Below are 23,266 nucleotides of genomic sequence, written 5' to 3'. Positions count from 1 at the left end.
ATTTCGTCTTTTCTTAAACACCTCAACTCATCCTTTCATCCTTCTGAGGTCGATAAATAAGAACCAACACAGGTTGGGTGATATAGTATGTATATTTGTTCTATAAAGCTCTTAAGCATAAGTGCTATGTAATGACACATCATTATCATTTGGCCATGGACATCTGCTTGCATTCACAGTCATTTGGTAATATGGGTCTATACACACAGATCCTAATGATCTTGGATGAAATGTACATCTCATTATAGTGATATCGTAACCATATTTTTCGTAGTGTACTTAGGAACAATGCTATGGGATGCCACTTCCTGTTTTGTCAAGGGCTGAAAGGTCATGTTCCATCGCTATCACTTTGGTGTGGGGTCAAATGACACCACTTCCTGTGATGTCATCAGAGGTCAAGGGTCATGTGGTGTCACTTCCGCTACCCCTGACATTTTGGTGAAATGACGTCCCCGAAGGTGGCTCTGAACTGGCTTTCGAAGCAGGCAATCTGATGCCTTTCAACTGTCGGAGGTGTAGTGGGTTTGTGATGTCATTTTCTCAGTACTGGTGAGATTTGATATAACACTGAAATCAGGAAGATATGGACAGCTTACTATTTAATAAGGAAAACATGATGCAGGCAGTATCTACCTGCAGATAACGACCCATCGGCCAAAGTGCAGCAGGGGGCCCTATGTCAGCTGATGGTACCATGCTCGGCAGGTATAGCAAACTACCACCACAATTACCGCAATTACCACCCTAGCCAGAGATGCTGGAGAGGAGGGATTCCTTCATTTAGAATGAAAAGCTTTGTCTTTTGAACCACACTTGCTCAGTGAGTGAAGCATTTAGGCCCGGATTCTCCAACATACACATTATTCAACCGAGTAGAACACACACGTGGGCAATACAGCCAAGAACTGCATTTTGTCAAAATCCGCGGCTGAGTTTTAGTTCCATTGGTGAGCAAGAAAGAGCATTCTGACGCGACCAGAATCAAGAACAGCCAGCTGCGTTTCCTGAGACTCTTTCCTCCCGCATGTGTGTGATGCAAGTGCTGTTTCTGCTTTTCTCTGGACTCCTAGACTTGGCACTGTCTACTCCATGACTGTGTCGTAGGCGGGTCGGTGGTAGGCAATGTATCTGAGGTGGCGTTTTCGAAGGCAAACGAACCACCCCACTCCTGGCATGCAGTGTAGGCACTGCTGTGTTCAGGAAGAAGGGAAGGACAGCGTGCAGCTCTGTGTGTTGCAGTGTGCTCACGAGGGAAGGCACACGTAAGACGCATTGCTCTGACCCTAGCCTTGGGTACAATGTGTTATTCAGGAAGATGGAAAAAGATGTACTCTTCTGCAGCTAGTGCGTCTGACGACAGATTCAGGAGCGATAATTAAGATGGTGGTGGTGGATGGGCCATCTGCCTCCGCCAATGGAATGGACACCAACATGCATCAGAGCGACTATGTCATCTTATACTGTGCCAAATCACCACCATAATAGTGTGGGAGCATTCCCAGAGCGTGCCCGAGAGCTGACGCATTTCGTGATACAGGCTCACAGAGAAGCCTACTAGCCCCAGGTAATCAAAAGAAACGTAATCCAGTTCTATTTTTTTACTCGACACCACTTTGCAGGATGGGATATGTAGTTTTGCTGCTTCCATTGTGGCTATAGGTACACAAATCCTGACAGTTAAAGAGCTGGCGAATTAAAGCACCGGCTGGACGAAGGAGATAAGCCCGGATAAACTGTGAATGGTGTTATGGCCATGATGACTGCAAAGTGAGAGATTGGCACACCACAAAAATAGCTTTCGTGCATTTATATTTTGCTTCCCTGCAATACACATTAACATGTAAAAATGCCAATGGTATACATGTTGCTAATGCCATATATATTATTCTGGGTGCACTGACAAAATTGACCCCATATTTAGAGTTGTTTACTAGCGTGGACCATTTAACAATGCATACATAAATGTGCATAACCTCCACTCTTCCTTGTCACAGTACTTACCTCATGAGGCGCTGCCCCCGATACAGGACCTTCTTTCTTTTCTTCTTTTCTTCATATAACTCCTCCCCGCACCCGGCACTCCGGTTCAATGTTTACTGCCTCTGGCAGGGTCCTTTCCTCTCTTTCAGGTGCGGGGCACCGGGGAGCTCCATATGTTGGCCCCCTGGCGGTTCCATTTGTGGGGCTTCGATCTCCTGCAGGGGGTGGTGTTCTCCGATCTTCCCTGCAAGGTTTGGGTGCCGGTTGAGAGAGAGTCATATCTCGTTGGCTGCTGCGGGGCATTGAGGCCTGGCGAGGACAGTGTCACTGCGCTGTGTCTATCGGGACTGGGCCATACAGTAAGAGGGGTCACTGCTGTTAGCATGGAGCTTGATTGGTAACGGTTGGTGGCTTTTCCAAAACTGTAATTATTGTGATTGTGCACATAGGCTTCCGGGGCAGGTTGTGACCTCTCCTGGTGCCTTGGCTGCCGGTTGCTGGGGGAATTAATTAGGTGGTCTCCCTCATTGGTGCAAGTCCTCTGCCGCCCATCTGCCCTGTCCAGCAGGTGTATTTCAGAATGGACAATTAGTTTCAGTGTATGCCTGGCTGTGTGCTTTGTGGCTGTACTATGGGGAAACATGCCAGATAGCTGAGGCACCTTGTGGTGTCCCCATCTTCATCATCAACTTCCTCTGACCATTCCAGTCGTCATCAAGTCCAGACATTGTTCCTTGACAAAAAAGGACTTCCAAAAATTGCTCCTTCAATCCAATTATGAACATAAGCGCCAGCGCTTGTCATCTTCTTCTTTATCTTCCTCCTCCTCTGAGGCCATTCCTCATTGGCTGAAGGAAAATTCTTGGACAGGGATGTGGTGGAAGAAGTGCTAACTCAAGTCTGGGACAATATGGGGTTTCAGAGCCCTTGGCCCAGGGAGATGGGGCATACCCAACCATTCGACAATAGAAGCAATCCCCTCATATGGGGATGCCTTTGGTCTCGAATATCTATACTAAAGGTCTACGAGAATGGCGTCATTCTGAAAGGATTGCCATGCCCCAGTTTACAGCTAAACTCTACCCTCTGAAGCAGATTGAGAAGTTGCTTTTGTACACAGTTGAGGTGGATTATATCCTTGCCAGTCTAGTGGGTCGCTCCTGTATGTCAGCCAAGGAACCCGCAGTGAGAGACCCGGTGGACCGTAGGGTGAACTTCAGTCTGAAGAAGGTTCAGGGAGGTGCTCAGGGCGAATGTCTACAGTTTCTCCAATGCAGAAACATTATAGAGGGAATTTAAGAAATTGAAGCTGTAAGTGATTTCAATCCGGCAGACATTCAAGTCCCGCCCAGCGTGTAGTGCACAAATGAAACCCTTATTTATTTTTATCTATAGTTCAATATTCTGAACAATGTACCACTCATATCACACCCTTCTCCTGGAACCCCCACCCCCATCATACTGAACCAGGAATCAGGCTAGTTTGCAAAGGTAAATATTTATTTATGTATTTGGAATTCAATCACAATATATTTAGATAGGTAAACAACAATCACCAATGGGGTGACAGAATAGTATCTTTAATACACTAGGAATGAAGGAATGAGCACAAAAACAAATGCAGCACAGAAAAGAATACTTTTGTGTTGGTTTGGAATGGATAACACTATGGTTGGGGTTTCCCCCTGCAACACCCCTCAACCCACCAATAGGCAAATAAATAGATGTGAGAAGAAAGCAGGTATTCAGGAATAGCACAAATCAAACAGAATATCACTCCCACCATCCCCCTTCAAATACAAGAGAAAAACTGAATTGACTTTTCAGCTGTCAGAATGGCTTTGAAATTGTCTTTGGAATTGGTTGGGAAAAAACATCAAATGTGGTCAAAAATACTTACATTGTTATATATCCCTATGGGAGCTGCTTTTAACAGTTGCAAACAATCACAAACAATGATTTAGTCAGAAGAAAACTTTTGAAATCTCAAAGTCCAAGTGGGAAATAAATTAAAGCTATTTCACACGTGTAACATTTCTCAGAATGTAAAATTGCGGCAAACATTTCTGTGTGTGATATTGTGTTTTGGGTTCCAGGGATAGCTAAGGATGTTAGGTACAAGTAGGAGTTGAAATGTCGTTTTTATCAAAAAACTGAGGGTGTTGTAGAGGTTTTAGTTAGAGTCATTTTTGCAAAATGGGCGCAAGAATGGAAAACAGAAATGCACTTTGAAAATGAAAGATGGGTTTGCTTACACTAGATTATGACTATGAAGAAGAGGATGCCACACATGAATCTCTGCAGTTACATGGCCGGTGTAACCCTTCACATGGTGGATACTCAATTTCTTTCTGGGATTCACTTTAGCTACTCAAAATCACTAATGACTTATGATTTTATAAAACAAATTAGAAAAATCAGCGCAAGAAAGGTTCTGAAAATACTATTATTCTGAATTTACAGATAGGATGGGTTTGCATTTGGGGTCATACAATGCAGATATATTTTGGTCACTTTTGTTCCTATTAATACTTACAAAATGAGTTTTAAATTGGACCATCAGTTCTGATCATGGATTGGATCTTGTCTAGGAAGAACAGCACATCAGACGCGGGACTGTATCAGCTAGGCTGGTCACCGGATTTGCACGGGATCTGCCCTTCTTGTTTCTGTGTAGTTGAATCAGCTGGATAGCGAGTTCCTTAGGCAAGCCTTGTGGTAGCAAGCCAGAGAATTTCAGGATACTAGTTCAAAAGGCCTTCTCACATCACTGCGCTTCACTGGGTTGCAAGAATAAAGTTTAGAAGTTAGGCCCTGCTGAAATCAATAGTTCTCCTTTGCTGGCAAGAGTCTTGGCATTTGGATCTGGAAGGATGTTAAAGCTGGATGTAGAATGCCGGATCAGAATGCTTCGCCAGAATCAGGAAAGTGAGTGAATCAGTCAGTCCCTATGTGTTGTCAGCTGTCTCTATTTATCCTTGCAAATGACATCACAAAGTGGGTGTATGGGTCGGCTTAGCTAAGCTTGCCCCTGTCAGCTGGGATTGGATCAAACCTTCATCTCTGGCTTGTATTTGAGTGATTGGATCAAGTTCGGGAACGTCACATTTTATGGTTTGCTTTACAGTTCTTAGAACCCTCCCTTTAGCCACTGGTCTCAAAATCGAATTTTATAATAAATACATATTTCTACATTGGTCACCTTTACACAAACCACACACAAAGATTCAATTTTTTATGTAGCATCTGTTCCTCAAAACCCCACAGCTGTGGGATCTTGTTTCAAGTTTCTACAGAATTTTGTCCTTTTTGCTATGAACACAATTTCCAAATTTTATGCACATTTCCACAAATTTGCGCGTTCAACATGGTGATGTGTGTGTACATTTTCACAATTCTAGGATTAATACATTTCACATAAAACCACATATATTGCCATTCCTGTCCAGAACATTCCACACAGTTCTGCCACTTCTTAAAACTTGCAGCCAGAAATTAGATTAACAACTCTGTCCTTTTTTATATTTTTCACCACTTTGAATCGCAAGTTATGAGTCTCCGAAAATTGCTCATTGTTTATTCTTAACAGCAGATGGTCACTTGGCTTCACCCCTTTGTCCCCCTCCTTGAGGAAGTTCCTTCCAGGAGCCATTTACGACCCTCTCACAACTCTGTTTCCTGGGCTGAAGGGTCTGCTATTGTTCATTCTCTTTCCGTAGACCAAAGTCTGGGTTAACCCACGATTATCATCTACCATTGAGTTTCAGCTGAGAGAATTTCCCTCCCCCTGGGAGAAACCTGTTTGTCCACTAATGGGTTGCAGCTCAGCTAAACTAATTTATTCTTAATTAAAGGTCCAGGAAAAACCAAACTTGTTCCATCAAACATAAATACATTACTTTCTTAGCTTTAAGTCTGTGGGATAAAAAGCAACTGAGATCTGTATTCTTTTTAGCCACAGTCCTTTTTATGTTTGCTAATCCAGCAGACTTTTAGTTTAGAACACTTTAAAGTTCCATCAAAAGCTTCTCTGACAGCTGTCATTCACAGGTAGCTCAGGGTACTGCACACAGATTCTGACAGAGGTTGTCAGTTGACAGACAATCCAGTTTTTTCTGATGAATGTGTTGCTCTTCACATAAGGACTGTGTCTGTTCACAATGCTTCATTAGATTACTGTCACAACCTTATCTCCACCATATGGTAACGGGACCCGAAAGACCCTATTTGCCCCCCCTGGGATCCCTTGGAGTCAGTCCTGGCACCGTTGGCATCGGACTCACATGCCAGGATGGACTTTCAATGGGCAATGGACAAACATGGCTGCCCCCATGAGAACCAATGGGGAACTGCAAGAAGCAGTCTAGCATCCAGGGCGGGGCCTGCCCCGAGGGCACCTGGGATACCTGCTGGGTATTTAAACCACGCCTGGCTCGAGGCACAAGCTTTGCATTATTCTGCTCTGGCAGCGTAACGTTCACCGGGTCCTGCTCAGCATCCTGGCCTGCACGGGTGAGAGAAGACAAGAACCATCATCATCTTTACCTGCCCAGTCGCAGCCTCTATCAAACAGAAGTCTCCAGTCTTCTTCATCTTCCTCCAGCTACATTCCAGGAAAGAGAGAGATTGTGTAAGCTACCTACCTAGGCCATCTGTAAGGCTTTCGCTACCTTCACATCGAATATCGGCTTTGGGTTACGGTTGGTCCATTCTTCCTGGATTCTTTCATAACCTGCAAGAAACAATAGCACAGGTTAGCCAATTGCAAGGACGCTCTCAGCGCCACTTTACGCATCAATCCTTACCTTTTTGAACTCTGCCTCCAGCATCCGCTTTCTGCCTGCAGCATCTGCAAGACAAGACAAGAAGGTTATTTGGTGCATCAACCAATACAGACATTATTCTTAATCTTAAAACTTACCTGAAAAGCGGAGTCTCAGCCAGTCTGGACTCTGGGCCCACGCCAGTGAAGAAACTCGGCGGAACGGTGCCACTGATGAAACGCCCCTGAACAGCGTGGCAGGACGGAGAGCTCATCCTTATAGAAACCAAGGTGAGACGAGCCCCAAGGGGAACCACGAAGGGAACACCGGGAGGTGAGTTGCCAGGGAAGGAATAGCAACTAAACTTCAAACCCTGTCTCCTAGATCTGATCCTCGGCAGCGCGAACCCCATGGAAGGTGGAACCCCATGGACATTAGGACTGTGTCTGTTCACAATGCTTCATTAGATTACTGTCACAACCTTATCTCCACCATATGGTAACGGGACCCGAAAGACCCTATTTGCCCCCCCTGGGATCCCTTGGAGTCAGTCCTGGCACCGTTGGCATCGGACTCACATGCCAGGATGGACTTTCAATGGGCAATGGACAAACATGGCTGCCCCCATGAGAACCAATGGGGAACTGCAAGAAGCAGTCTAGCATCCAGGGCGGGGCCTGCCCCGAGGGCACCTGGGATACCTGCTGGGTATTTAAACCACGCCTGGCTCGAGGCACACGCTTCGCGTTATTCTGCTCTAGCAGCGTAACGTTCACCGGGTCCTGCTCAGCATCCTGGCCTGCACGGGTGAGAGAAGACAAGAACCATCATCATCTTTACCTGCCCAGTCGCAGCCTCTATCAAACAGAAGTCTCCAGTCTTCTTCATCTTCCTCCAACTACATTCCAGGAAAGAGAGAGATTGTGTAAGCTACCTACCTAGGCCATCTGTAAGGCTTTTGCTACCTTCACATCGAACATCGGCTTTGGGTTAAGGTTGGTCCATTCTTCCTGGATTCTTTCATAACCTGCAAGAAACAATAGCACAGGTTAGCCAATTGCAAGGACGCTCTCAGCGCCGCTTTGCGCATCAATCCTTACCTTTTTGAACTCTGCCTCCAGCATCCGCTTTCTGCCTGCAGCATCTGCAAGACAAGACAAGAAGGTTATTTGGTGCATCAACCAATACAGACATTATTCTTAATCTTAAGACTTACCTGAAAAGCGGAGTCTCAGCCAGTCTGGACTCCGGGCCCACGCCAGTGAAGAAACTCGGTGGAACGGTGCCACTGATGAAACGCCCCTGAACAGCGTGGCAGGACGGAGAGCTCATCCTTATAGAAACCAAGGTGAGACGAGCCCCAAGGGGAACCACAAAGGGAACATCGGGAGGTGACTTGCCAGGGAAGGAATAGCAACTAAACTTCAAACCCTGTCTCCTAGATCTGATCCTCGGCAGCGCGAACCCCATGGAAGGTGCAGAGTCCCAGGAAGCATTCCAGGCCAGTCGAAGGGCTTCCCTGTGGATACAAGGTGAGCGTTACAATTACATGAATTTTAGCGCTAAGAAAGGTTTTGAATGTTGAGAAGTGTTGGGTTATAGGCATTTTGGAGTTTTTAGCAACAAAGCAAATGTCATTTATAGGCACATTATGGAGTTTCCTTTGCAAAGCGCTGCTTCTTTTTATTTGGGGGGGGGATGCACACTCCTGGTCTGTGGCCATCACCATGTGGCTCTTTACTTTTTGAGTTGCTGGCTTTTTTGTTCAGGCCTCTTAAAAAAAGAACAGGGGTGCCACAAGTCTAACACTTTCAGCATTGACCCTAAATAAGAAAGAATAGGAATACCAAATAATGTCTCTTTCTGGAATTCTATACAATAATTGCTAGACTCATTAAAGGTTTATTTCAGGCACACTTCAATGGTTGAGTCACTGATTTTGTCTTTTCTTAAACACCTCAACTCATCCTTTCATCCTTCTGAGGTCGATAAATAAGAACCAACACAGGTTGGGTGATATAGTATGTATATTTGTTCTATAAAGCTCTTAAGCATAAGTGCTATGTAATGACACATCATTATCATTTGGCCATGGACATCTGCTTGCATTCACAGTCATTTGGTAATATGGGTCTATACACACAGATCCTAATGATCTTGGATGAAATGTACATCTCATTATAGTGATATCGTAACCATATTTTTCGTAGTGTACTTAGGAACAATGCTATGGGATGCCACTTCCTGTTTTGTCAAGGGCTGAAAGGTCATGTTCCATCGCTATCACTTTGGTGTGGGGTCAAATGACACCACTTCCTGTGATGTCATCAGAGGTCAAGGGTCATGTGGTGTCACTTCCGCTACCCCTGACATTTTGGTGAAATGACGTCCCCGAAGGTGGCTCTGAACTGGCTTTCGAAGCAGGCAATCTGATGCCTTTCAACTGTCGGAGGTGTAGTGGGTTTGTGATGTCATTTTCTCAGTACTGATGAGATTTGATATAACACTGAAATCAGGAAGATATGGACAGCTTACTATTTAATAAGGAAAACATGATGCAGGCAGTATCTACCTGCAGATAACGACCCATCGGCCAAAGTGCAGCAGGGGGCCCTATGTCAGCTGATGGTACCATGCTCGGCAGGTATAGCAAACTACCACCACAATTACCGCAATTACCACCCTAGCCAGAGATGCTGGAGAGGAGGGATTCCTTCATTTAGAATGAAAAGCTTTGTCTTTTGAACCACACTTGCTCAGTGAGTGAAGCATTTAGGCCCGGATTCTCCAACATACACATTATTCAACCGAGTAGAACACACACGTGGGCAATACAGCCAAGAACTGCATTTTGTCAAAATCCGCGGCTGAGTTTTAGTTCCATTGGTGAGCAAGAAAGAGCATTCTGACGTGACCGGAATCAAGAACAGCCAGCTGCGTTTCCTGAGACTCTTTCCTCCCGCATGTGTGTGATGCAAGTGCTGTTTCTGCTTTTCTCTGGACTCCTAGACTTGGCACTGTCTACTCCATGACTGTGTCGTAGGCGGGTCGGTGGTAGGCAATGTATCTGAGGTGGCGTTTTCGAAGGCAAACGAACCACCCCACTCCTGGCATGCAGTGTAGGCACTGCTGTGTTCAGGAAGAAGGGAAGGACAGCGTGCAGCTCTGTGTGTTGCAGTGTGCTCACGAGGGAAGGCACACGTAAGACGCATTGCTCTGACTCTAGCCTTGGGTACAATGTGTTATTCAGGAAGATGGAAAAAGAAGTACTCTTCTGCAGCTAGTGCGTCTGACGACAGATTCAGGAGCGATGATTAAGATGGTGGTGGTGGATGGGCCATCTGCCTCCGCCAATGGAATGGACGCCAACATGCATCAGAGCGACTATGTCATCTTATACTGTGCCAAATCACCACCATAATAGTGTCGGAGCATTCCCAGAGCGTGCCCGAGAGCTGACGCATTTCGTGATACAGGCTCACAGAGAAGCCTACTAGCCCCAGGTAATCAAAAGAAACGTAATCCAGTTCTATTTTTTTACTCAACACCACTTTGCAGGATGGGATATGAAGTTTTGCTGCTTCCATTGTGGCTATAGGTACACAAATCCTGACAGTTAAAGAGCTGGCGAATTAAAGCACCGGCTGGACGAAGGAGATAAGCCCGGATAAACTGTGAATGGTGTTATGGCCATGATGACTGCAAAGTGAGAGATTGGCACACCACAAAAATAGCTTTCGTGCATTTATATTTTGCTTCCCTGCAATACACATTAACATGTAAAAATGCCAATGGTATACATGTTGCTAATGCCATATATATTATTCTGGGTGCACTGACAAAATTGACCCCATATTTAGAGTTGTTTACTAGCGTGGACCATTTAACAATGCATACATAAATGTGCATAACCTCCACTCTTCCTTGTCACAGTACTTACCTCATGAGGCGCTGCCCCCGATACAGGACCTTCTTTCTTTTCTTCTTTTCTTCATATAACTCCTGCCCGCACCCGGCACTCCGGTTCAATGTTTACTGCCTCTGGCAGGGTCCTTTCCTCTCTTTCAGGTGCGGGGCACCGGGGAGCTCCATATGTTGGCCCCCTGGCGGTTCCATTTGTGGGGCTTCGGTCTCCTGCAGGGGGTGGTGTTCTCCGATCTTCCCTGCAAGGTTTGGGTGCCGGTTGAGAGGGAGTCATATCTCGTTGGCTGCTGCGGGGCATTGAGGCCTGGCGAGGACAGTGTCACTGCGCTGTGTCTATCGGGACTGGGCCATACAGTAAGAGGGGTCACTGCTGTTAGCATGGAGCTTGATTGGTAACGGTTGGTGGCTTTTCCAAAACTGTAATTATTGTGATTGTGCACATAGGCTTCCGGGGCAGGTTGTGACCTCTCCTGGTGCCTTGGCTGCCGGTTGCTGGGGGAATTAATTAGGTGGTCTCCCTCATTGGTGCAAGTCCTCTGCCGCCCATCTGCCCTGTCCAGCAGGTGTATTTCAGAATGGACAATTAGTTTCAGCGTATGCCTGGCTGTGTGCTTTGTGGCTGTACTATGGGGAAACATGCCAGATAGCTGAGGCACCTTGTGGTGTCCCCATCTTCATCATCAACTTCCTCTGACCATTCCAGTCGTCATCAAGTCCAGACATTGTTCCTTGACAAAAAAGGACTTCCAAAAATTGCTCCTTCAATCCAATTATGAACATAAGCGCCAGCGCTTGTCATCTTCTTCTTCATCTTCCTCCTCCTCTGAGGCCATTCCTCATTGGCTGAAGGAAAATTCTTGGACAGGGATGTGGTGGAAGAAGTGCTAACTCAAGTCTGGAACAATATGGGGTTTCAGAGCCCTTGGCCCAGGGAGATGGGGCATACCCAACCATTCGACAATAGAAGCAATCCCCTCATATGGGGATGCCTTTGGTCTCGAATATCTATACTAAAGGTCTACGAGAATGGCGTCATTCAGAAAGGATTGCCATGCCCCAGTTTACAGCTAAACTCTACCCTCTGAAGCAGATTGAGAAGTTGCTTTCGTACACAGTTGAGGTGGATTATATCCTTGCCAGTCTAGTGGGTCGCTCCTGTATGTCAGCCAAGGAACCCGCAGTGAGAGACCCGGTGGACCGTAGGGTGAACTTCAGTCTGAAGAAGGTTCAGGGAGGTGCTCAGGGCGAATGTCTACAGTTTCTCCAATGCAGAAACATTATAGAGGGAATTTAAGAAATTGAAGCTGTAAGTGATTTCAATCCGGCAGACATTCAAGTCCCGCCCAGCGTGTAGTGCACAAATGAAACCCTTATTTATTTTTATCTATAGTTCAATATTCTGAACAATGTACCACTCATATCACACCCTTCTCCTGGAACCCCCACCCCCATCATACTGAACCAGGAATCAGGCTAGTTTGCAAAGGTAAATATTTATTTATGTATTTGGAATTCAATCACAATATATTTAGATAGGTAAACAACAATCACCAATGGGGTGACAGAATAGTATCTTTAATAAACTAGGAATGAAGGAATGAGCACAAAAACAAATGCAGCACAGAAAAGAATACTATTGTGTTGGTTTGGAATGGATAGCACTATGGTTGGGGTTTCCCCCTGCAACACCCCTCAACCCACCAATAGGCAAATAAATAGATGTGAGAAGAAAGCAGGTATTCAGGAATAGCACAAATCAAACAGAATATCACTCCCACCTTCCCCCTTCAAATACAAGAGAAAAACTGAATTGACTTTTCAGCTGTCAGAATGGCTTTGAAATTGTCTTTGGAATTGGTTGGGCAAAAACATCAAATGTGGTCAAAAATACTTACATTGTTATATATTCCTATGGGAGCTGCTTTTAACAGTTGCAAACAATCACAAACAATGATTTAGTCAGAAGAAAACTTTTGAAATCTCAAAGTCCAAGTGGGAAATAAATTAAAGCTATTTCACACGTGTAACATTTCTCAGAATGTAAAATTGCGGCAAACATTTCTGTGTGTGATATTGTGTTTTGGGTTCCAGGGATAGCTAAGGATGTTAGGTACAAGTAGGAGTTGAAATGTCGTTTTTATCATAAAAACTGAGGGTGTTGTAGAGGTTTTAGTTAGAGTCATTTTTGCAAAATGGGCGCAAGAATGGAAAATAGAAATGCACTTTGAAAATGAAAGATGGGTTTGCTTACACTAGATCATGACTATGAAGAAGAGGATGCCACACATGAATCTCTGCAGTTACATGGCCGGTGTAACCCTTCACATGGTGGATACTCAATTTCATTCTGGGATTCACTTTAGCTACTCAAAATCACTAATGACTTATGATTTTATAAAACAAATTAGAAAAATCAGCGCAAGAAAGGTTCTGAAAATACTATTATTCTGAATTTACAGATAGGATGGGTTTGCATTTGGGGTCATACAATGCAGATATATTTTGGTCACTTTTGTTCCTATTAATACTTACAAAATGAGTTTTAAATTGGACCATCAGTTCTGATCATGGATTGGATCTTGTCTAGGAAGAACAGCACATCAGACGCGGGACTGTATCAGCTAGGCTGGTCACCGGATTTGCACGGGATCTGCCCTTCTTGTTTCTGTGTAGTTGAATCAGCTGGATAGCGAGTTCCTTAGGCAAGCCTTGTGGTAGCAAGCCAGAGAATTTCAGGATACTAGTTCAAAAGGCCTTCTCACATCACTGCGCTTCACTGGGTTGCAAGAATAAAGTTTAGAAGTTAGGCCCTGCTGAAATCAATAGTTCTCCTTTGCTGGCAAGAGTCTTGGCATTTGGATCTGGAAGGATGTTAAAGCTGGATGTAGAATGCCGGATCAGAATGCTTCGCCAGAATCAGGAAAGTGAGTGAATCAGTCAGTCCCTATGTGTTGTCAGCTGTCTCTATTTATCCTTGCAAATGACATCACAAAGTGGGTGTATGGGTCGGCTTAGCTAAGCTTGCCCCTGTCAGCTGGGATTGGATCAAACCTTCATCTCTGGCTTGCATTTGAGTGATTGGATCAAGTTCGGGAACGTCACATTTTATGGTTTGCTTTACAGTTCTTAGAACCCTCCCTTTAGCCAGTGGTCTCAAAATCGAATTTTATAATAAATACATATTTCTACATTGGTCACCTTTACACAAACCACACACAAAGATTCAATTTTTTATGTAGCATCTGTTCCTCAAAACCCCACAGCTGTGGGATCTTGTTTCAAGTTTCTACAGAATTTTGTCCTTTTTGCTATGAACACAATTTCCAAATTTTATGCACATTTCCACAAATTTGCGCGTTCACCATGGTGATGTGTGTGTACATTTTCACAATTCTAGGATTAATACATTTCACATAAAACCACATATATTGCCATTCCTGTCCAGAACATTCCACACAGTTCTGCCACCTCTTAAAACTTGCAGCCAGAAATTAGATTAACAACTCTGTCCTTTTTTATATTTTTCACCACTTTGAATCGCAAGTTATGAGTCTCTGAAAATTGCTCATTGTTCATTCTTAACAGCAGATGGTCACTTGGCTTCACCCCTTTGTCCCCCTCCTTGAGGAAGTTCCTTCCAGGAGCCATTTACGACCCTCTCACATCTCTGTTTCCTGGGCTGAAGGGTCTGCTATTGTTCATTCTCTTTCCGTAGACCAAAGTCTGGGTTAACCCACAATTATCATCTACCATTGAGTTTCAGCTGAGAGAATTTCCCTCCCCCTGGGAGAAACCTGTTTGTCCACTAATGGGTTGCAGCTCAGATAAACTAATTTATTCTTAATTAAAGGTCCAAGAAAAACCAAACTTGTTCCATCAAACATAAATACATTACTTTCTTAGCTTTAAGTCTGTGGGATAAAACGCAACTGAGATCTGTATTCTTTTTAGCCACAGTCCTTTTTATGTTTGCTAATCCAGCAGACATTTAGTTTAGAACACTTTAAAGTTCCATCAAAAGCTTCTCTGACAGCTGTCATTCACAGGTAGCTCAGGGTACTGCACACAGATTCTGACAGAGGTTGTCAGTTGACAGACAATCCAGTTTTTTTCTGATGAATGTGTTGCTCTTCACATTAGGACTCTGTCTGTTCACAATGCTTCATTAGATTACTGTCACAACCTTATCTCCACCATATGGTAACGGGACCCGAAAGACCCTATTTGCCCCCCCTGGGATCCCTTGGAGTCAGTCTTGGCACCGTTGGCATCGGACTCACATGCCAGGATGGACTTTCAATGGGCAATGGACAAACATGGCTGCCCCCATGAGAGCCAATGGGGAACTGCAAGAAGCAGTCTAGCATCCAGGGCGGGGCCTGCCCCAAGGGCACCTGGGATACCTGCTGGGTATTTAAACCACGCCTGGCTCGAGGCACACGCTTCGCGTTATTCTGCTCTAGCAGCATAACGTTCACCGGGTCCTGCTCAGCATCCTGGCCTGCACGGGTGAGAGAAGACAAGAACCATCATCATCTTTACCTGCCCAGTCGCAGCCTCTATCAAACAGAAGTCTCCAGTCTTCTTCATCTTCCTCCAGCTACATTCCAGGAAAGAGAGAGATTGTGTAAGCTACCTACCTAGGCCATCTGTAAAGCTTTCGCTACCTTCACATCGAACATCGGCTTTGGGTTACGGTTGGTCCATTCTTCCTGGATTCTTTCATAACCTGCAAGAAACAATAGCACAGGTTAGCCAATTGCAAGGACGCTCTCAGCGCCGCTTTGCGCATCAATCCTTACCTTTTTGAACTCTGCCTCCAGCATCCGCTTTCTGCCTGCAGAATCTGCAAGACAAGACAAGAAGGTTATTTGGTGCATCAACCAATACAGACATTATTCTTAATCTTAAGACTTACCTGAAAAGCGGAGTCTCAGCCAGTCTGGACTCTGGGCCCACGCCAGTGAAGAAACTCGGCGGAACGGTGCCACTGATGAAACGCCCCTGAACAGCGTGGCAGGACGGAGAGCTCATCCTTATAGAAACCAAGGTGAGACGAGCCCCAAGGGGAACCACGAAGGGAACACCAGGAGGTGAGTTGCCAGGGAAGGAATAGCAACTAAACTTCAAACCCTGTCTCCTAGATCTGATCTTCGGCAGCGCGAACCCCATGGAAGGTGCAGAGTCCCAGGAAGCATTCCAGGCCAGTCGAAGGGCTTCCCTGTGGATACAAGGTGAGCGTTACAATTACATGAATTTTAGCGCTAAGAAAGGTTTTGAATGTTGAGAAGTGTTGGGTTGTAGGCATTTTGGAGTTTTTAGCAACAAAGCAAATGTCATTTATAGGCACATTATGGAGTTTCCTTTGCAAAGCGCTGCTTCTTTCTCTGCACTCTGTTTGCTGGTCATGGAGCCCACTGACACATTTTGTGCAGGATGGGCTCGGTTCCCCACACAAGCACCATGGGTGGCTGGTTGTGCATCGATCTTTTTGTGTGTTTGAGAACGTGGTTTTTGTAGGTTTTTGGCATGCACAAGGGTTTTGCCACCATTGTTGCAGTTCCTTGCACCATACTAATAGAGTGATGCTGCATATCAACGCGGAGTGGGTCAAAGCATCCCACAAGACGTGCAGTGGAAGGGGGTTCTGACTGTGCTCCTCTATTGGCAGATATGCAACAGCAAGGGGAACTCTTGTCTGATCTGATGTATGATGGTGTTTGTGGATCAGCCCTGGCCATGGCCATGGGTGCTGGTGTGTTGGTACAGAGACATGTTCATTTACATGATTGGAAGACGGAAGTCTCTCAGAAGGTGGCTGCCCTTAAACTTCCCTTTGAAGGTTCCAAACTGTTTGGTGACTCCCTTGATGATAAGGTACATAAGGTGTTTCAGGCTGATAAGCATGCAGATTAACTGAGATGAAAAATATCATCGACCAAGACAACCTCTCCGGTAGCAAGAGTCAAGGCTGGACAGTCTTTCTCTTGTTTCTTTTCGTAGTCTTTTCGAAAGGCCAGAGGGGTCCGTGGTCCTCCTCCTTCTTCTTGGCCAGGCCTAGATTCAGAGGTTTTGACGATTTGGTCGAGCCAGTGGGCTCCAGCATTTTTTTGCAGCATGGGCCCAGTGGTGCTCAGATTCTTGGGCTCTGGTCACTGTTTGAGAGGGTTATTGTGTGGATTTTATGTTGACCCCTGCCCATGCTTGTTTGGTACGTACTGCTGTTCCCCACTCTCTGGGAAAGAAATTGGCAATTGCATCTGCTCTGTCAGAATTTTTGCTAAAGCAGGCAGTCATTATAGGATATCCAGGATGCCTATTACCACATGTCTCTCCTGCCTTGCTGATGAAGTGCTTCCGGTTTGCTGTGGGCACTCAGCATTTTCAGTTCAGAGTACTCCTGTTTGTGCTGCCGTTTGCCCCCAGGGTATTCACCAAGCTGGTGTCTTCACTGATGGCACACCTCCACCTGACGGGCATTCAAATTTTTCCCTACTTGGACGATTGGTTAATCAAGACGGACCTACAGAGGATAGTCCTTGCGCATCTCCAGTTGGTTTGTCAGGCATTGCAAGACTGGAGGTTTCTGATAAACTGCCAGAGGCAACCACCTAAAGCCCTCCCAGGGTCTTGTGTTCATCAGGCGCAGATATGTTCCAGATTGGGGATGTCGTTTAAGTCTCTGGAAAGGGTCCTGTACCTGCTGTCAGTCCTGGGCAGGGTTCTCCATCAGCAGAGGGTCTCGGCTCACTTATTCATCATTCTGCAAGGTCACATGTCCTCTTGCGTGTTTCTAGTCCTTTGGGCTCATCGTCATTTGTGTTCCCTGGTGTCTTAACTTCTGGCCCTCTGGCTCCCGGCATATCAGGCTTATGAGGCCCTGATTTTGGTGTCACAAGATCTGAGAGCCGGCTTACAATGGTGGTTGCAGGTTCTGAATTTCTGGGCGGGGTGGCCCTGGTTCTGCCCATAAAGACCATTCTTACTACAGACACCAGTGGGCATGGATGGGGTGTCATGATGGGTGTTCCTTTGACTCAGGGTTTGTGGGCATCGGAGGATCTTCGTCGGTCCTCCAACTGGAAGTAGTTGTGTGCCATTCTCTGGGCCCTGTTGTTTTTTGAGAAGTTCCTGAAGGATCAATCCATGGTGGTACGGACGGACAATACCACGGCTTTGGCATATGTCATCTCCAGCGTGGGTCTGGCCAATCCTTGCATTCTCTGACTAATCAGATTGTGGCCTGAGGGGAGAAACACCTGCTATCCCTGAGGGCCATTCATGTTGGAGGGGTGGACAATCTCTGGGTGGACCAGCTCAGCCTTCATTTCCCCTCCTTAGTGGAATTGGTTCTGTCAGATTGGGTATTTGCGGAGATCTGCAACTGATTCGGTCAACCAGTGCTGGATCTCTTTGCTTCTCAAGTCTCAGCAAAATGCCCTCTCTTCTGCTCCCGGTTTTCAACCAGGGCAGCATGGGGTGTGGATGCCCTGAATACCGCATGGCCTTGGGGTCTCCTTTATGCTTTTCCTCCTCTTCCCCTCCTTTCCTGGGTGGTTTAGCACATGAGGGACAGCAAGGTTACAATGCTGTTGGTAGTTCCTTATTGGCTGAGCGCAGCTGGTTTCCCTCCCTTCTGGAACTTCGGTCCGAGGCTCCTTGGCTGATTATGAGGTGGTTTTATCCCCGGCAGGCGGGTTTGGGTTCAAGATCAGGCAGATTCAATGAGAAGTTTGGTGATTGCACAATGCCAGTTAGTTTCCCAAGGCTTCTCAGGTCCTGTGGTGGACTTGATCATTAAGGCCTATGGGGACATTGGGATCATTTTTGGGCTTGGTACGGATAGTCTGGGGACCCCCCCAGTGTGGGTTGCCAGCATTTCTTCAGTTTCTTCAGGAGGGTTGTGACAAAGACCTGGCAGTCTCTATTCTTTGCTCCCAATAGGCCTTCATCAAAGTCCTGTTGGGGGATTCTGATGGCCGTCTGGAAGGGGGTATCTTGGTGGGAAAGTTTCTATGGTGTCTCTGTATCTCCCGTCCGTGTGCCTATAAGAGCCTGCCCCTGGGATCTTCCTCTTGTCTTAAGGGCCCCTCAAGGGCCCCCCTTTAAGCCCTTGTCTGAGATTGATCTCAAGCACCTCACATTGAAGGCTGCTTTCCAGATTGCGATAACATCTGCCTGTAGGTTGGGGGAAATTGGGGCTTTGTTGTGTTGGGCCCCCTTTTTGAGAGTTCTTCCTGACTCTGTTGTTTTGAGATGTAAACCTGCTATTTTTTCCCAAGATCGTGTCTAGGTTATACATGTCGCAGTATCTGGTTCTTCTGGCATTTTTCAGGATCTGCAGATGCCGGAAGAGGTGGCCTAGCAATCCATTGATGTGTGGCGGTCAGTTCTGGAGTACTTGGTACGGACTGCCCCCTGTTGTCAGTCTTATAGCCTCTTGGTTACTTTTGGCGCTGCAGGTAATGGGCGGAAGGCCTCTGTGGTTTCTATTAATCTGTGGATCTGTACGGTCATTTCCTTGGCTTATGTGGCTTCTGGTTTGCCTGTGCCCGACCACGTTCATGGTCGTTTTACCAGGGGTATGGCTGCTTCCTGTGCAGATATGCAAGGGGTTTCCCTGCAGGGAATGTGTAGGGCCGCTACCTGGGCTGATCGGGATACCATTATCAACCACTATCAGTAGATTGTCTCCCAGTCCACTGAGCAGTCTTTTGGGGTTGCAGTTTTGTCTGTTGGAATGTAAGTTCAAGGGTCATTAAAGTTGTGCTTTGTGTTATTGCACTTCTGTCTTTGTGTGTCTCTTTAGGACCCCTCCCTGTTGCTGCTCTGGTATTCCTCATGAGGTATGTACTTGAACGAGGAAGAGTGGACGTGGAGGTAATGCTCTGATTACTTACCAGTAATCTACATTACTCCTAGTCCTACTCCTAGTCCTACTCTTCTTTGTCACATTAAGGGACAACCCTCCTTTTCCTCCCTGCGGGTATAGTCCCATGCTGCGGCTTGGTTTTAATGAACTGGAGTACTGGGTGCGGAGAGGATTTATATGAAGAAAGAAGGTCCTGTATCGGAGGCTGGGACTCTTGTGGTAAGTACTGTGACAAGGAAGAGTAGGACTAGGGAGTATGACTAGGAGTAATGAAGATTACCGGTAAGCAATCAGAGCATCAATAAACAGTGTGGGAACAGTGACGTCAATTATTTGACCGTGCACACTAGGTGGATTACGTGGCAGGTGTGCAAAGTGCAGCAAAAGAAGAGCAGAAACAACAAAAATGCCTTAAAACTGTGCAGATGCTGTGACATACAGTAACTCTGCTGGAGAATATCACTGCTGGGACAACCACTAACCATAGTGAGTGCTAAAAACACTGCTACTGTTCACTGCACTTCACTTCTGTAGATATATGAAACGACAAAATATGAGAATGTGCAGAAGTGCCACTGAATGGGCCTTTGCAGGAAAATGTCCACTGTGGGAAACCTTGCATTCACATGACTGAGAGGCAGACCAAAGAGCGAGTATCCATACTTGGGATGTTTTTACCCACGCATCCAAGCCCTACAACAGAACTGTGCGTTACTGGCATTGAAAACATCATGATGGCCAGAAATCACCAGAAAATGCACAGGGAAAACATGAAAAATAGGTTGCCATCCATTTTTGCCTCTGTCAATGTTAATACAAGAGACCATTGCCAGGCCCTATCTTTTGGCTACACACAGAGCAAAACCAGTGCAAAGGAATATGGTGCTGTTCAAAATCCGTTTTAATTAATGTCAAAAATCGCTAAAATCATGGGCACAAAATTACTCTACTGCAGAATCCACATCAATACCGTGTTAGCAAGGATCATATACTATCAAGTAAAATCCTTGATTCGAAATGTATTAATTCAAGACAACTCCCAAAAATGGGTGCACTAACGGCGCTTGACACTAACCGGCGCTAGCGATCTAAACTCTGACAGGAGACCGGTATTTCAGGAGCTGAAAAGGAACCTAAGCCAGCTGGGACTTCAAAGCCTTGCTGGTTAATGAGAATTCTTAACACCTACTGTTCCCGGGCCCTATACTAGAAGGCAGTCTGAGTTAATTAAAAGTTCAAGAGGCCTCTGTCTATGGGAAGCTGCCACACCTCAGAAATCCACACCAGAAGGCAGGAAATCACAAGTTTCTGTTAATCAAATGGAGAGTGGCACCCTGGATTGATGCCCTGCTAGCAGGAAAAAACAGACAAAGGATGCCTTCAGCTGAATGGGATATGCTGATTTGAGGTGTAATTGTCAACAGTTGCTCTGGGGAAGGCAAGACACATGATCTCTGAGTCAAGGCAAGTTCACGGGGCAGGGGCAAACAAAGGGGTGTACTGAATTGAGAGCAAATGTATGTTTTATTAAATTGCTTATAGAATATTTTATTAAGCTGACAGAAATGTACAATTTGGGGATTCTTAATATGAGAAATGTACCCACAATTTGAGACTAAGCTCAACTCTGTGTGATGTTCTGAGACCCAACCCCGTGATTATTGATACTACAGACACTGTGCTTACACTAGAGAATTGAAAACTTATTGTAATGTGCTCAGGGAGGGGCTGCAAGCCTGCGTTAAATTTGATGCCAAACCGACCATGGCAAAACCAACTAAAAGCGCAAAATGTTGTTGTTTCTGAACCCACGCTCTTAGAAATACCAGGCTTGAACAGAGACCTCTTTTAATTCATCTGTGATGTGTATATGCATTATGAACCAGGTGTGTATCTGGGAAACCTGTTTGGTATGAAAAATTAATTTTCTAAGTAAAAGCAAAGGGGCGTTTCTTCAATAGATTGTAAAAGGGTAGCATCACTGTGACTCACAACTCAGTTATCCAGTTAAAGGACAGAAAATCCTCTAGCCTATCAGGATTGGGTTGGGAATAGAACCCAATAGTGGGTGGGAATAGTGGGTTGGGAATAGAAAGTTAGCCTTCCCACCCATTTTCAAAAGACATAAAAAGAGCCACTGAGACCTAGGTGGGGACGGCTCTTTCCACTTTCTTGCAAAGCACTTTGAAGGACGACTTCAAATTCAGGCAATATTCAGAGACCAGAACTTAGAAAACCAGACCAAGATTCCAGAACTTTGAAGCAGAAAGCCTACTGCAAGCTAAAAGTATTCTCAGCTGGCCTTACAATTTTCCAAACTGATTTACACCAGACTTCCAAGGGGCACATCAGAATTAAACAGCTGGGCTGTGCTGTTTGATTCTAGCCAAGAACTAGAAACAGAACCAGACCCAGAAAGCAGTGCTGTATCCAGAACCACAGACCAGACTGCTGTGCAGTGCCAAGAACTTTTGCCAGAACCAGAGATCCAGACCAGCAGAGCAGAGAGAACCGCAGCTAAACCTGTTGACCAGATCTGTGACGAGGCCCATTCCTTCCAAAATTAGGAGTGAGTATCCAGCCAGAACTGTGCAGAACCAATCTCTTAGTTTAAAATAATCTAATTCAAACCATTTCAACCTATTTACAACTGCATAGAAATTGTGTGTCCATTCTGTGAATTCAAACCTGTGAAAGTGTCATTTGTCATTTGAATCTTACTTTATTTCTGAGAATCTACCTCCACCAAATCGTCCCGTATCTTTTGAACCGCGTGTCCTAGGAGCGAGATTTAACTTTCATTTTAAAGCTAAGAACCTAAGCTTTCCAACAAGCCCACAATACTTTCTATTCCTTATAGTGTGTCCGTAATCGCGATCAACGCACTCGGAAAAAGTGCCACGAATTGCAATTTGACTCAATTTCTCCACCTGTCAAAAATAGCTGTCTTTTGCTTGCAACTGCTGAAATTCATTTTTTTAAAATCTGATAATCATTCCTGATTAATTGCTAGTGTTGACCTGAACTAATTCAAAGTAGCTGTCACCTACCCTGAATCTCCTATCGGGAATTAAAATCATTTTTAGCATATTTTTCACTTCATTGCAAATCACATTTAGAAGTATTTCTGCCTGTTTTAAAGCATACCGGTTGCTCTAAGCTTGCTAGGGGGGAACTGGAATTTATATTGCATTTTGTTTGCATTCCTGAAAACTGTGTGCTCCCTTTTCCATCTCTTTATATTGCATAGGAGGGGGAGTGAATTGTCACAAGGAAAAGTGATCATATTATCTCTTGTTGAAACCATATCAGTTCATTGTGCTGCATTCTTTCCATCATTGCATTTCCTTGAAACCATAAAAGTATTTTCTGCTACCTTATCCTTTCTATACTAACTCCTCACTGATTGAAAAGAGTGTGCAATTGTAACATTACCCATTGTTGATCAACATTATATTCATAAGTGTGCTATCAAATATTAATTTATTCATAAAAGTGTGATACATATCTTGTTTAATTTTTCAATAAATCATTTAATTTGCAAAACAAACCTACCTCTTGGCTAGTGAGGTCGGGGGGATTCAAAGAGAGGGGCGTTATACAAGGGTTTATCATCCAGATCTATGAACCTGTCATAAAAATATATGTATAAGGGCTTCCCTTGGGCATCCCAGACTTGGCATTGACTTAGTTGGAGTGCTGAATTGAAGTCACTTAACATAGT

This window comes from Ambystoma mexicanum, chromosome 11, assembly GCF_040938575.1.
Source record: "Ambystoma mexicanum isolate Mex_15411 chromosome 11, UKY_AmexF1_1, whole genome shotgun sequence".
NCBI classification, from domain to species: domain Eukaryota; kingdom Metazoa; phylum Chordata; class Amphibia; order Caudata; family Ambystomatidae; genus Ambystoma; species Ambystoma mexicanum.
This window is presented reverse-complemented; position numbering follows the sequence as displayed.